The sequence below is a fragment of the Procambarus clarkii genome, chromosome 4 (genome assembly GCF_040958095.1).
Source record: "Procambarus clarkii isolate CNS0578487 chromosome 4, FALCON_Pclarkii_2.0, whole genome shotgun sequence".
Lineage (NCBI taxonomy): Eukaryota > Metazoa > Arthropoda > Malacostraca > Decapoda > Cambaridae > Procambarus > Procambarus clarkii.
In genome coordinates this window covers 48,532,973-48,542,972 of record NC_091153.1, presented here as the reverse complement: position 1 = coordinate 48,542,972, position 10,000 = coordinate 48,532,973, and positions in this window count along the sequence as shown.

Here is a 10,000-nt window from a genome sequence, read left to right as displayed (position 1 = left end):
GAATTCAGGAAGGAGATGAATGAAATGAGGATTACAATTAACAACCTGCAAAGTGAGCTGGCATCAGCAAGGGAGGAGATCAAATCCCTCACAGAGAAAAATAAAGAGACAGAGCATCAGATTATCATCCAAAGGGAAGGTGGGAATGTTACATTGGAAAGAAATGCCTCTGTACCTGAGACATTTGCGGATATACTGAAAAAGAGCTCAGAAGCAATGGACACAGTGAGGGAGGTAGCGATGCAAGCAGCTACGTCACAGGAAGCAGCAAGGTGCACCACTCAACTGCTGGAGAGAAAAAGATCAGTAGTAGTTGTAGGCATCAAAGAACAGGAAGGATCTAACAGGCAAGAATGGAATGGCAAGGATAGAGAGGCAGTACATGGGCTACTGAAGGGGTTACAGATGGAAGGGGCTGTAGATAACATTGAGAAGGTTTTCAGGTTGGGCTGGTACAACAAGGACAGAAACCGACTTGTAAAGGTGGTGTTTACAAACGAAACCACGAAGGAGGACATTCTCGAAAGGAAGAGTCGTCTGCAGCATATGGAGGAATACAAAAAAGTATTCCTGCAGAGGGACAGGACGAAGGAGGAGAGAGCCATGGCAGCAGAGGCAAGGAGGAAGCGCAGGGAGAGAGGAGCAAACCAGGAAATCACAGCCCTCAACACAACATTCCCAGAGACAAGAGGAGAACCCAAAACCAGCATACCAGCAACACCAGAGGGGAGGGCAACACCACCACCCCCTCTGCATAGAAATCCTCCCTTCCCCTCACCCTACCTGCCCCCACCCAACCCTCCCTCCCCCCCCCACCCCATTTTGACCCTGACACCCCTTCCCCATTCCCATCATGTCCCCCCTCCCACCTTTCCCCCCCTGTCCCCCCTCCTCCTTCATCCCATACCCTCCCTATCCCTCCTCCCCCCTCACCCCGTATCCTCTATGTCCCCCCTACCTCCTTAACCCACACCCTACCTGTCCCCCCTTCCCTTAAACCCCCACCCCCCACCCCAAAATCCTCTGAGACCCTGCAAACCACCTCACAGATCCTCTCACCCACGGAACAGCTTCCCACACCAGCAGAATGCTTGCCAAGAAAGGGACATGAAAATGAACAGAAGAAAGTGAGCTTCAAGGCGATGTACACTAACATAGATGGGATTTCAAATAAAACAAGTGAACTTGGAGAATGGGCACTAGAAGAAAACCCAGACATAATAGCACTCACAGAAACAAAGTTAACGAAAATCATAACAAACGAAGTGTTTCCACAGGGCTACTATGTAGTGAGGAAAGAGAGAGAAGGGAGAGGAGGAGGTGGTGTAGCTTTGCTACTAAGAGAAGGTTGGAGTTTCGAAGAGATAGTAATTCAGAACTGTAAAGGTTTCAGTGACTACATATCAGGCACCATAGCAACTGGAGGACAGAAAATTATAATAGTAGTCATATATAACCCCCCCACCGAATGACAGAAGACCCAGACAGGAATATGATAGAAACAACTTGGCCACCATCAATATAATAGAGAGAGCAGCTTCTGTGGCTAGCAGGAACGGACCCAGACTTCTAATCATGGGAGACTTCAACCATGGGAAGATAGATTGGGGGAAAATAGACCCACATGGAGGCCCAGACACATGGAGAGCTAAGCTGCTGGATGTGGCAACAAGAAACTTTCTAAGTCAACACGTCAAGGAACCGACAAGAATGAGAGGAGGGGATGAACCAGCCTTGCTTGATCTGATATTTACCCTAAATGAGTCGGATATAAGAGAAGTTAAGTTTTAAGCCCCCTTGGGAATGAGTGATCATAGAGTATTGAGCTTTGAGTACCTGGTTGAGCTGGGAATTATCACCCCCAAAAAAGAACTGGGAACCAAAGGGCAAGCGTACCGAAAGGGAAACTATGAGGAAATGAATAAATTCCTATGGGATATACATTGGGACACAGAACTCGGAATCAAGTCCGTGCAAGACATGATGGACTATGTCACCCAAAAATGTCAGGAGGCTGTAAGCAGGTTTGTTCCAGCCCGACAGGAAAAAACAGAGAAGCAAAGGAAGAATCCGTGGTTTAATAAGGAATGTATGAAAGCAAAGGAGCTGAACAAAAGGGCATGGAGGAACTTCTGTAATAACAGAACACCAGAAAGTAGAGAGAGATACCAGAGAACCAGGAACGAATATGTCAGTGTGAGAAGAGCAGCTGAGAAATGGTATGAAAATGATATAGCTAATAAAGCTAAGACCGAACCAAAGCTAGTTCACAGTCACATCAGGAGGAAGACAACTGTGAAGGAACAGGTGATGAAACTTAGGGTGGGCGAGGACAGGTACACAGAGAATGACAAAGAGGTGTGTGAAGAACTCAACAAAAGGTTCCAGGAGGTCTTTACATTAGAACAGGGAGATGTCGCAGCGCTAGAAGAGGTGGCAGCAAACCAGGTGACCTTGGATAGGATCGAAATTACAAGAGATGAGGTCAAGAAGCACCTATTGGAGCTGAATGGGCCGGATGGAATCTCGCCATGGGTATTGAAAGAGTGTGCAGGAGCACTTTGCCTACCGCTCTCCATAGTATATAGTAGGTCACTGGAAACGGGGGACCTACCAGAAATATGGAAGACTGCTAATGTAGTACCAATATACAAAAAGGGTGACAGACAAGAGGCACTGAACTACTGGCCAGTGTCCTTAACTTGTATACCATGCAAGGTGATGGAGAAGATTGTGAGAAAAAACCTAGTAACACATCTGGAGAGAAGAGACTTCGTGACAACCCATCAACATGGGTTCAGGGAGGGTAAATCTTGCCTTACAGGCTTGATAGAATTCTACGATCAGGTGACAAAGATTAAACAAGAAAGAGAAGGGTGGGCGGACTGCATTTTTTTGGACTGTCGGAAAGCCTTTGACACAGTAGCCCATAAAAGGTTGATGCATAAGCTGGAGAAACAGGCAGGAGTAACTGGTAGGGCGCTCCAGTGGATAAGGGAGTACCTAAACAATAGGAAGCAGAGAGTTACAGTGAGGGGTGAGACCTCAGACTGGCGTGAAGTCACCAGTGGAGTCCCACAGGGCTCTGTACTTGGACCTATCCTGTTTCTGATATACGTAAATGATCTCCCAGAGGGTATTGTCTCATTCCTCTCAATGTTTGCTGACGACGCCAAAATTATAAGAAGGATTAAGACAGAGGAGGACAGCTTGAGGCTTCAAGAAGACCTGGACAAGCTGCAGGAATGGTCGAACAAATAGCTGTTAGAGTTTAATCCAAGCAAATGTAATGTAATGAAGATAGGGGTAGGAAGCAGGAGACCAGATACAAAGTATCACTTGGGAGATGAAATACTTCACGAGTCAGAGAGAGAGAGAAAGACCTGGGGGTTGATATCACGCCAGACCTGTCCCCTGAAGCTCATATCAAGAGGATAACAGCAGCAGCATATGCCAGGTTGGCTAACATAAGAACGGCCTTTAGAAACTTGTGTAAGGAATCTTTCAGAACATTATATACCACATATGTCAGACCAATCCTGGAGTATGCGGCACCAGCATGGAGTCCATATCTAGTCAAGCATAAGACTAAAATGGAAAAGGTTCAAAGGTTTGCCACCAGACTAGTACCCGAGCTGAGAGGTATGAGCTACGAGGAGAGACTACGGGAATTAAACCTCACTTCTTTGGAAGACAGAAGAGTTAGGGGGGACATGATCACCACTTTCAAGATCCTCAAGGGAATCGACAGGGTTGTTAAAGACAGGCTGTTTAACACAAGGGGCACACGCACTAGGGGACACAGGTGGAAACTGAGTGCCCAAATGAGCCACAGAGATATTAGAAAGAACTTTTTTAGTGTCAGAGTGGTTGACAAATGGAATGCATTAGGAAGTGATGTGGTGGAGGCTGACTCCATACACAGTTTCAAGTGTAGATATGATAGAGCCCAATAGGCTCAGGAACCTGTACACTTATTGATTGACAGTTGAGAGGCGGGACCAAAGAACAAGAGCTCAACCCCCGCAAGCACAACTAGGTGAGTACACACACACACACACACATACACACACACACACACACACACACACACACACACACACACACACACACACACACACACACACACACACACACACACACACACACACACACACACACACACACAGGTGATGCAGTAACCACATCCAACCCACCCTGTGGGACGCAGAGACACGGTGTACCACTGTTGGGAGAGGCCAGAGGACTTCAAATTATCTCTCCATCTTTCAGAAAAATGGAGCGACTGGGTCTGGCATCACCATGGAGTACTAATGGGCCTTGGAGAGTGAATAAGTGTTGACTCCAAGTCCTGACTAAACTGGAACCCTACTGAATTCACTAGGAGGTTCTGGAGGCCAGGAACTCGAGGCTAACCAGGATTTTTACAGTCAGCATATCTACACTCTGGCCTTCGGGTAATGGTGTTTACACCCTTACTCTTGCACATCACAAGGAAATCACAATGACATAAATTCAGCAGTTCCGTTTTGGTCAGATTTGTCCTATCGTGGCCGAGTGGGTTTAATGCGGGTGTCTGAAAATAACCAGAACGCTGGCACAAGTCACCCCTTCCCTCAATGATTTTCATTGACACATCAAGCCTTTGTGATTTCTTATATATATATATATATATATATATATATATATATATATATATATATATATATATATATATATATATATATATATATATATATATATATATATATATATATATATATATATATATATATATATATATATATATATATGTATATATATATATATATATATATATATATATATATATATATATATATATATATATATATATATATATATATATATATATATATATGCAAACAAGCCTGAATGGTCCCCAGGACAATATGCAACTGAAAACTCACACCCCAGAAGTGACTCGAACCCATACTCCCAGAAGCAACGCAACTGGTATGTACAAGACGCCTTAATCCACTTGAGTATGGGTTCGAGTCACTTCTGGGGTGTGAGTTTTCAGTTGCATATTGTCCTGGGGACCATTCAGGCTTGTTCGCATTTGTGTTCCTCACGTGTGCCCCAAAGAATGAGGTGATTTGGTAAAATGCTATGCCCAAGATTACTATCCGAGTGCCGGCGGTGGGGTGGTTCAAATAGCTTAGGCTATCACTTCATTTTGTCCGGTCGTGATGGTCAAGTGGATTAAGGCGTCTTGTACATACCAGTTGCGTTGCTTCTGGGAGTATGGGTTCGAGTCACTTCTGGGGTGTGAGTTTTCAGTTGCATATTGTCCTGGGGACCATTCAGGCTTGTTCGCATTTGTGTTCCTCACGTGTGCCCCAAAGAATGAGGTGATTTGGTAAAATGCTATGCCCAAGATTACTATCCGAGTGCCGGCGGTGGGGTGGTTCAAATAGCTTAGGCTATCACCTCATTTTGTCCGGTCGTGATGGTCAAGTGGATTAAGGCGTCTTGTACATACCAGTTGCGTTGCTTCTGGGAGTATGGGTTCGAGTCACTTCTGGGGTGTGAGTTTTCAGTTGCATATTGTCCTGGGGACCATTCAGGCTTGTTCGCATTTGTGTTCCTCACGTGTGCCCCAAAGAATGAGGTGATTTGGTAAAATGCTATGCCCAAGATTACTATCCGAGTGCCGGCGGTGGGGTGGTTCAAATAGCTTACGCTATCACTTCATTTTGTCCGGTCGTGATGGTCAAGTGGATTAAGGCGTCTTGTACATACCAGTTGCGTTGCTTCTGGGAGTATGGGTTCGAGTCACTTCTGGGGTGTGAGTTTTCAGTTGCATATTGTCCTGGGGACCATTCAGGCTTGTTCGCATTTGTGTTCCTCACGTGTGCCCCAAAGAATGAGGTGATTTGGTAAAATGCTATGCCCAAGATTACTATCCGAGTGCCGGCGGTGGGGTGGTTCAAATAGCTTAGGCTATCACCTCATTTTGTCCGGTCGTGATGGTCAAGTGGATTAAGGCGTCTTGTACATACCAGTTGCGTTGCTTCTGGGAGTATGGGTTCGAGTCACTTCTGGGGTGTGAGTTTTCAGTTGCATATTGTCCTGGGGACCATTCAGGCTTGTTCGCATTTGTGTTCCTCACGTGTGCCCCAAAGAATGAGGTGATTTGGTAAAATGCTATGCCCAAGATTACTATCCGAGTGCCGGCGGTGGGGTGGTTCAAATAGCTTAGGCTATCACCTCATTTTGTCCAGTCGTGATGGTCAAGTGGATTAAGGCGTCTTGTACATACCAGTTGCGTTGCTTCTGGGAGTATGGGTTCGAGTCACTTCTGGGGTGTGAGTTTTCAGTTATATATATATATATATATATATATATATATATATATATATATATATATATATATATATATATATATATATATATATATATATATATATATATATATATATATATATATATATATATATATATATATATATATATATATGTCGTACCTAGTAGCCAGAACTCACTTCTCAGCCTACTATGCAAGGCCCGATTTGCCTAATAAGCCAAGTTTTCATGAATTAATGTTTTTTCGTCTACCTAACCTACCTAACCTAACCTAACCTAGCTTTTTTTGGCTACCTAACCTAACCTTACCTATATATATAGGTTAGGTTAGGTTAGGTAGGGTTGGTTAGGTTCGGTCATATATCTACGTTAATTTTAACTCCAATAAAAAAATTGACCTCATACATAGTGAAAAGGGTAGCTTTATCATTTCATAAGAAAAAAATTATAGTAAATATATTAATTCAGGAAAACTTGGCTTATTAGGCAAATCGGGCCTTGAATAGTAGGCTGAGAAGTGAGTTCTGGCTACTAAGTACGACATATATATATATATATATATATATATATATATATATATATATATATATATATATATATATATATATATATGTCGTACCTAGTAGCCAGAACTCACTTCTCAGCCTACTATGCGAGGCCCGATTTGCCTAATAAGCCAAGTTTTACTGAATTAATATATTTTCTCTAATTTTTTTCTTATGAAATGATAAAGCTACCCATTTCATTATGTATGAGGTCAATTTTTTTTATTGGAGTTAAAATTAACGTAGATATATGACCGAACCTAACCAACCCTACCTAACCTAACCTAACCTATCTTTATAGGTTAGGTTAGGTTAAGTAGCCGAAAACGTTAGGTTAGGTTAGGTAGGTTAGGTTGTCGAAAAAACATTAATTCATGAAAACTAGGCTTATTAGGCAAATTGGGCCTTGCATAGTAGGCTGAGAAGTGAGTTCTGGCTACTAGGTACGACATATATATATATATATATATATATATATATATATATATATATATATATATATATATATATATATATATATATATATCATAAATTTAAGGAGAATAGACAGGAAAACTGTAACTAAAAGGTGCAACTACAGATAACCTCGGTGCAGCTTTGCAGTAGAGATGACGTTGCAAAAAGCGGTTGACGCGCCACAGTCAACGGTGTTAATTAGAGCCTCTCATTAGTATTCATAGAAATGCGAAACAAATCAGCGTGGAACAGTTATCTTAAGGTTATCTTGAGATGATTTCGGGGCTTTTTAGTGTCCTCGCGGCCCGGTCCTCGACCAGGCCTCCACCCCCAGGAAGCAGCCCGTGACAGTTGACTTAACACCCAGGTACCTATTTTACTGCTAGGTAATAGGGGCATAGGGTGAAAGAAACTCTGCTCATTGTTACTCGCCGGCGCCTGAGATCGAACCCAGGACCAAAGGATCACAAGTCCAGCGTGCTGTCCGCTCGGCCGACCGGCTCCTAGTGTATCCGGATACAAAATTAACTCCGAGATCAAACAGTAATACGGTACAAATGTGTGTTATTGTGGAATCGGCATTTGAGTCCGTCTTTGTATTCCAAGCGACATTAATAATAACAATTTGTAAGTTCTGTCATTGTTTGCGGCTCTCTGAGAGTATATATCTGCGTGTAATGGTTTTGTTGACTGTACATGTCAGGGGTGGCTTTTTTGTTGCTGTTGCTTGTTTTCCTTTTTCGGTATTTATTTGTTTGTTGTTTGGCAAAGAGTTAAATGACTTCAAATGTCTGGTGATGTATTGTGTTAAACGGGAGAGTATGGGACAGGGATGGCTGCCAGAGGGATGGAGTGGAGATAGTAAGGCTAGACGAGTGAGATAAGAGATCAAGAAGATGTAGAGGTGATAGAATAAAGAGGGAGAATGTGTGTGTGGAACTGGAGAAGGCGGAAGGGGAAAGATTCTATGAGGTTAAAGCACTAAGCCATTATCAGTATATAGCACTTGGAGGGGTCAGGATAAGGATTTGGAATGGGACGGGGGGGAGGGGGGGAAATGGTGCCCAACCACTTATGGACGGTCGGGGATTGAACGCCGACCTGCATGAAGCGTGTACTCACCTAGTTGTACTCACCTAGTTGGGCTTGCGGGGGTTGAGCTCTGGCTCTTTGGTCCCGCCTCTCAACTGTCAATCAACAGGTGTACAGGTTCCTGAGCCTATTGGGCTCTATCATATCTACACTTGAAACTGTGTATGGAGTCAGCCTCCACGACAGTTTCAAGTGTGTGTGTGTGTGTGTGTGTGTGTGTGTGTGTGTGTGTGTGTGTGTGTGTGTGTGTGTGTGTGTGTGTGTGTGTGTGTGTGTGTGTGTGTGTGTGTGTGTGTGTGTGTGTGTGTGTGTATGTGTATACTCACCTATTTGTGCTTGCGGGGATTGAGCTTTGTTTCTGTGGTCCCGCCGCTCAACTGTCAATCAACTGGTGTACAGATTCCTGAGCCTACTGGGCTCTATCATATCTACATTTGAAACTGTGTATGGAGTCAGCCTCCACCACATCACTGCCTAGCGCACTCCTTTTATTAACAACTCTGATACTGAAAAAAATTGTCTAACGTTCCTGTGGCTCATCTGGGTACTAAGTTTCCACCTGTGTCCCCTTGTTCGTGTCCCTCCCGTGATGAAGAGTTTGTCTTTGTCCACCCTGTCAATTCCCCTGAGAATTTTGTAGGTGGTTATCATGTTTCCCCTTATTCTTCTGTTTTCCAGGGATGTGAGGTTCAGCTCCTTTAGCCTTTCCTCGTAGCTCATTCCTATCAGTTCCCGGACGAGCCTGATGACATACCGCTGCATCTTCTCTAACTTTGTCTTGTGTTTAATTAGGTATGAAGTCCAGGCTGGAGCTGCATACTCCTGGATTGGTCTTACATAAGTGGTATACAGGGGTCCTGAACGATTCCTTACACAAGTTTCTATAGGCAGTTCTTATGTTGGCCAGTCTAGCATATGTCGCTGATGATATTCTTTTGATGTGGGCCTCTGGGGACAGGTTCGGTGTGATATTAACCCCCAGATCTTTCTCTCTATTTGACTCTTGCAGGATTTCACCTCCCAGATGATACCTTGTGTTCAGCCTCATGCTCCCTTCTCCTAATTTCATTACCTTACACTTTCCTGAGTTGAACTTTCGCAGCCATTTTCTAGACCATTCCTCCAGTTTGTCCAGGTCATCCTGTAGCCTCTGTCTGCATTCATCCGTCTTGATTCTTCTCATAATTTTTGCATCATCAGTAAACATTGAGAGGAACGAGTCTATACCCTCCGGAAGATCGTTTACATATATTAGAAACAAGATGGGTCCAAGTACTGAGCCCTGTGGGACTCCGCTAGTGACATCTCGCCACTCTGTCGTGTCCCCCCTCACCTTTACTCGCTGTTTCCTGATGCTTAAGTACTCCCTTATCCACTAGAGCACCTTCCCTTTTACTCCTGCCTGATGCTCTAAGTAAGATCTAAGTAAGGAGGCATTTAGGGCGCTTTACACTGCCTACGTGAGGCCAGTCTTAAAGTATGCCGCCTCATCATGGAGTCCCCATCTGAAGAAGCATATAATGAAACTGGAAAAGGTTCAGAGGTTTGCAACGAGACTCGTCCCAGAGCTACGAGGGATG